Source organism: Calonectris borealis, chromosome 8 (genome assembly GCF_964195595.1).
Source record: "Calonectris borealis chromosome 8, bCalBor7.hap1.2, whole genome shotgun sequence".
Taxonomy (NCBI): domain Eukaryota; kingdom Metazoa; phylum Chordata; class Aves; order Procellariiformes; family Procellariidae; genus Calonectris; species Calonectris borealis.
In genome coordinates, this window is record NC_134319.1 from 15,523,006 (window position 1) to 15,529,650 (window position 6,645).

A 6,645-nucleotide genomic window follows, 5' to 3' on the forward strand; every position below is an offset into this window, starting at 1 on the left:
ACTGGTAAAAATCATATTGATCTCTTATAGTTTATTAATGCGATACAAAAATTCTGCTTCAGAATACCTAGTTAATATGGCATACACATGCTTTTGTTTCATAGCTACATTTTCTCTGAACAAGGTTGTTTCTAATATTACTTAATTAAACAAAATTAAATTAATTTCTGTCTAAGAAACAAGAAAAAACAGCTTTGTTGAATAAAATGATCTTCATTTTCTTGAAGCTATTTAAATTAAAAACACGAGTTTCTACAGTTGGAAAAAAAAAAATCCATGGTTAAAATGTTTGAAGCCCATCAATCTCTTTAACCACACAGCTAATGTGTTCCTTGTGTTTTCTTTGAATGAAATCACCATGAGTGGTTAGATGTTGATTTAACATAAAGCAAATGGAAATGGGTGTTTCCCTAGCCATGTGTAGAATTTATTTTTAAAAACAATTAGCAAGTGTTATGAGTAAGTCAATGATTTTGTCATTTCTTAAATAATGATATAGCTTATGAGTCATTAAAATTGATTACTGAAGTAAACTATGTAAAATGCAAATTCGTATTACATTTATTTGTTAGGAACAGCTGCAGAATTCTCTTATTTTATTGAGGGGTTTCATTTTTTCCCAAGTGACACTAAAATCAATTACTTAGTTTAAAAGACCGGTAATTGTCAAGATATATTTCCAAACTTTTAAGACAATACATTGGATATTTCCTCTTACGGGTTGTATCATTCACACTTTATTTATATAAATTTGTCTGCAAAATTAATTGGGGTTTTTCCTAAATAAAACAAGCAAAATTCTGCCTTTTCAGTTTTGTGTTGAAATGGTAAAATCACGTAATAGTTTGTTACTTTTCCATGTACCATGGAAAAAAACCCATGTCTTTATGTTATACCAATTAAACCGTGTCTTTATATTACACCAATTTTAGCTGATGCTACTGCGCTGCATATATACAACCTCTTCTGTCAGTCTTTGCTAACATTACATCTAATTATAAGTTCATTGATACGTTATTCACAGGAGTACATATAGATAGGAGGAAATGTCAGTCGCTAGTATTTAAAGTTCAGTCATAAAACTCCAGTAATAAAAAAATAGGTTGCATATAATCTGTGTAAACCATTTCTCATGGGGGAACTGACACTTGGGACAATACAAAATATTATTTATCAAGATATTAAAACATTTTATATTAACCTTTTTAAGAATAGGCAGACGTAAGCTGCAATTCTATGGCAAAAAAAACTCTAGTGGAGTCTACGAGATCATATTACAGACATCATAATTTGGCTAATTTTTGCCACAAGTTAAATCATCTTTCTCAGATGCACCTCCTTCAGGTACATAGCTGACAGTTAAATATTTTCCAGTTGTTACTGTCCTACACGTAGTCCCTAGAAATGCTAATTGATACACAGTTCTTGTGATTATTTAAAAAATTACTGTGAATTTGCGTTTAGTTTTTCAAGGACATGATCCAGCAGGTTCACCAAACCAATTCGAGAGCAATACACACAGAATATACAGCTTAACATGAAACACTACGAAATTTAACATTAGTAAAAGGGGCATATAAAATATTATCAAATGACTTTGATAAGATTATAATGCAGTGTTTTCAAGCTAGATATTCTGCACTGTTGCAGCAAAGCAAGAGTGTAAGGAAAATCTACTTGTCTATATTTACTTGTGGAGTCCGTATGGAATGAGATACGTATTTTACAGGGATATGGCAAAAAGATAATAGTAGACAGTTTTAATGGTGAAAATAAACTTGATTTGTTATAATTCCTTTTTATACATTAATATTCAAATCTGGCAATAGTTGTGGCTGAGTAAAAACTAAAGGATCAGATTCAAGTATGCCATGGGTATATGTGTGTACAATTTTCCTGTTTTAAAGAAACAGATGCTGATTCATGTGAAGTAAAATTAATCACTTGAATAATAATATTTTACTTGCCAAAACAATATACACCTCTGCAAGGTATTCTTACATCTTAAGCCAGATTTAATGAGAATTAATGGAAGCACGTGTTTTCGAAATAAATGCTGAAAGGTCTCTGTCTGCATTTTTACCAATTGTTTAAAACTCAGTTTTACAACTTAGAGTTGTAAAACCCCATTTCTGCATGTAGAAAGAAATATGATTCCAGAAGTTTTTGATGAAAAGGGGGGAAATAAACTTCAGTCCTGCAGCTGAATCCACGTAGGTGAATTCACTTCAACTTCAGCAAATATTAACACAAGGTCCAGTTCTGCAGTTCTTCTCAATCTTTTTGTGGGTAAAAAAAATTTTACAGAAACCAACAGACTTTTTGCTCCAAATAGAAGTCGTCTTCTCTCTTACGTCCTCTCAAAGGAAAACCGCCAACCCCACACAATTCTTGTATTCTCGACTGTTTTCTGGCTAAATCCTGCTCTCATCAACTAAGCAAAAGGCTGTTAGCCCAGGGCTATCACTGCTTACCTGCAATTACATTTATTTGCCAAAAAAAAAGTCTGATTTGTTAATGATATGTTTCAAAACTGGTAAAATGATAGCCAATCAATATGTATATCTTTATATTTCTATGACCCTTTTTTTAAGCATGTTTCCATAACAGATGCATCCAACCCTTTCAATGAAAATCAGTTTCTAATAAAATACATTTAAATGCCTGTATGATTTAATTCCATTAGAAATGCATAAGGGAGTTATTTAGGGTTTATACAGATATTTATAAGGATATTTTCAGAAAGAAAGGACAGTCGGCTATACTTGGGATACACAGAGGACTTAAACTGGGGAAAAAAAAGAGAACCTGCTCTTTTGCTACATTTTGCTCTCACAGTAACTCATACTTTTAACTTTTAACTATATATAGTAGGTACAAAACTATCACACAGACACACGATCTCCTGTCCTTCCATGCTGAGTTTGGTTTTGAGGCAGTTTGCAGATTTAATCCAGCTGAAACAGGCCTCGGGAAGATGCACTGCTCACTATGGCAGAACTCCTCCTTTGGTCCTAGCAGCCTGGGACTGCTCTTCCACGTTCCAGTCCCCTCGACGGGTACTGTGAGTTGAGGAAGGTCAGCGTGGCTATAGCATGCCCATATTTCAGTGATTTTTAGATACTAATCCCTGGGATTATTGCTAGCACTGTTGAAAGTGTAATGTGGTTTTGAAGAGCCCTGGACCAGCTCTGTCATTCTTACTACCTCATGTAGCAAGGTCTTAAAGATCCAGTTTCCTTTTAAACATGTCATGTTTCTCTTAACACACGTTACGATTTTCTAAACAGGAACACTAATTGCACTGGTATGCAGGGAAGTCAAAATAATTAAGTTAAAAAATAAATCATTACCATTAACAAAGGTAATGATCCTGATTTCCTGGTGTGGTGTGGGTGTTTTAAGCTGAATTGTCAATATGCTTTGGACCCGAAGGAGTTGATCAAGCCCCGAGTGGTCCTGTCTTGCACACGCGATTCTGTGGGTGGATTCAATCGAGAGGGCTTTCGTTTACCCTGCTGCAGCTAGAAAAGGGAGGGAATGGCTATAAAAAAGCTCAAACAACGGGAAGAGGGGCGTTATCAGGGCAGGTCTGTGCGGCTTTGATGTGTGGCTGTACCTCTGCTTCTCCCTACAGCCACCGCAGCCCTGCGGTAGCTCAGCGCAGCCTCCACCGAGCGCGGAGCCGGCGGCAAGCGCAGGCGGGCGCTCCCAGCGGCCCGCGCCCCCCACGGGGCCTGCGGCCCCCCCGCGGCCCGGCCACGCCGCGCTCCTCGCAGGAACGAGCCCTTGCTAATGCCCAGCTGCTTCTCCCTGACCTTGAGAGCTGGAAATTGTTCATGTTGCACATCCTGAAAGGTCAGAGCGGATCCTCGGTATTTTGCATCAATACAGAGGAAAAAAAAAAACCCTACCAACAACCCTAAATCCTGGTTTCCAAGAGCAGATTTTGGGAAAGAATGCAACAGCGCTTCCAGACTGCGTTTTGTATCTGAGCGCAGGAATGAGTCAACTTAGTATCCTTTAAATCGTTTCCAAGTGCTGTTTACCCTGTCCTGACATGTTTTCCCTAACGTATCGCTGTGCTTCGAAGAGCCGACCCTGACGGCTGCTGCGGGCGGAGCGGCGCAAGGAGCCGCGCTCGGCGGGCAGGAGCCGGGCAATGTCAATGCGAGGAAACGAAAGGAAGGGGCCAAAAGAGCCGTGAAAGCATTTGAGATCCCCCTTCCTCCCGCCCCTCCGCCTGCTCTCGCTCGCTCGCTCGTCGCCCAGCCTGGTGAATTATTTCTGGGTGCAGACGGGGAGGAGGGAGCACACGCAGTGCTGCAGTGAGTTGCCCCGACGCGGGCAGCCCCGCTCTGCGCAGCACCTGAGCAGGGCCCGCCGCACAAGTTTGGGTGCGCGGCCGCGCTGGAGGGTACGGCCAAGGAGAAAGTGCCGCGGAGACGCCTGCCGGCCTGCAGCGCGCCAGCAGCCGCCGGGGCCGCCGGGGAAGGGAGAGGGGGCGGCGGCAGGCCCCAGGCCCCAGGCCCTCGGAGCGACGGGCCCCGAGGCGCTGGGCAGGGGCGCCCGGCGGCTCCGCGGCGGTGCGCGCCCCCCGGCAGCCGCGGCGATGGGGCGGGGAGTGGGCAGCGCTAGCGCGCAGCCGATCTGCTCGGCCTTTGGTGGCGAGCGGCCGGGCGTTTGTTATTAGCCTTCACCCTCCTCAGCTGAAAGAAAGGCGGAGGGAGGAAAAAAAAAAAGGCAGGAAGGGAGAGATTTTTGTCCTTCGCCGGTGCTGCTCTACGTGATAATATGTTTATATGATTAGCTGAGCCCAGGGGTGGGGAGCGGAGGGAGAGGGGGTGGAGATTGGAGGGGGAGGAGGCTGGAGGTGACTCCAGTTCAGAGCCGGCGGAGAGTCTGTGTCAGGACTTCGCAATCCCCAGTCACACACGGAGAGGTGCATGAGCAAAAAGCAGGCTGCGATACAATTCATTGGGGTTGGGGTGTTGTTTTTTTTTTTTTTGGTGTGTATGTATTGCGTTTTTCCCATTGCTGCGCGCGTTACTAGCTCAGCGCCCGGTCTCCAGTCGCTGGCGGGGCAGCAGCACCGGGAGGAAGAGGAGAAAATCCAAGGAGGGGCCGGACCCGCACCCCCCCAGAGGCCAGAATGTCATCCCGGGAGATGTAAATCCGGTCGGTGCGAGCGACAGAGACACAGAGGAGGGGGGGCCCATTGTAACATTTTCGAGTTGTTCCCCGCTACTCCTGCTGCTGGCTTCGTCTCGGCTTCCCGTCTCCTGATCGTTGCACAGAAAGGACTCCAAAGGCTGGGCACACACACTGCGCGCTGCGCCCGTCGTCCCCTCTATTTCGTTGTTTTTTTTTTTTTAAATTTAATTTAATTTTTTGTGCGTGCGTGCGGGAGCCTGGCTGTATCGTACGTTTCGTGCGGAGCGGAGTGTCGGAAACTGCAGGAAAATGTTGACTTAGCCCCAGAAAAGCCTCCCGGCTGGCTGCTTGGAGGAGAAGCCGCCTTCTGCTCTGCGCTGCCCCAGCCCGCCGAGCCGCAGAGCCAGCTGCCTCCCGCTCCCCGCCCGAGCCCGGCGCTCGCCCGCCCGCACCCCGCTCCGCCGCCGCCGCCGGAGCCCCGGGACTAACTCCGCCGCGCTCTCCCGCAGCCCCGCGCTCGGCCGGTCCCGCCGGCGCGAGAGATCCCGGCCCGCCTTCGGCTCCCAGACAGAGGTAAGCGGAGATGCGCGCTGCAGCCTCGCCGCTCGTTTGCTCCGGCGCCTGCTCCCTACTTCTGGCCGTCCCCACCGAGCCGCCGGCGGCGAAACACACGCTTCAGGGTCTGCCTCGCCCGCCGGAGCCCGAGGCCGCTGCCCCCTCCCCGCACTCCCGCGGGGGCCGCCACCCCGCCCGCCCGCCGGCCGCCACCGCCGGAGGAGGAACGTGCCCCTCAGCGCGGGCGCAGGCAGCGCGGCGGCGCCGCCGACCCGCACGGCTGCTCTCCGCTCGCGCGGAGCCGGGCCGGGCCGCGCCCCCCCCCACCGCAGGCCGCCCCCCCCCAGCCCTGCGGAGGGGCCTGCGGCAGCCGCGGCGGGTCCCCGCAGCCCCCGCCCGCCGCCGCCTGGCCGCCCCGCCGCGGGGGCTGCGGGGCCGGGGGTCCGCCCGCGGAGCAGGCCCCGCCGCCGTTCGGCGCTCCCCGGCGCGCATCGCGCAGCGGGGAAAGTTGCATCCGTTCAGTAAATAATTACCTGTTGCGGGTTTATTTTTGTAACTCAACCGAGCGTCCGTCCACCAGCCCGTGCGTGCGGGGCGGGGGGGGAGGGGGCTTTGGGAAGAGGAATTAATTACCCTTTGTCGGCTGTGGAGTGAGAACAACTTTTTTTTTCTTTTTTTTTTTTTTTGAATTTCTATTTATTTTCACATGTAGAAATCTGGGGCCATCTGGAGACAGAAAACAGTGTGTCATGAGGCACCGTTGCTGTGTCTGGCTCTAAAAATAACATCTTGTTGTTAGTCTGCGCTAGCCCTGCTGGGGTTTGAACGTGGTTTGTCAGAAAGTAGAGATCTACTGGTGCTCAGGTGTGTTTTTCTTTGCATAGAAATGCCCCTGTGCGCGACGGAAGGAGTCCTGCAGAACAAATGTTCTGCTGT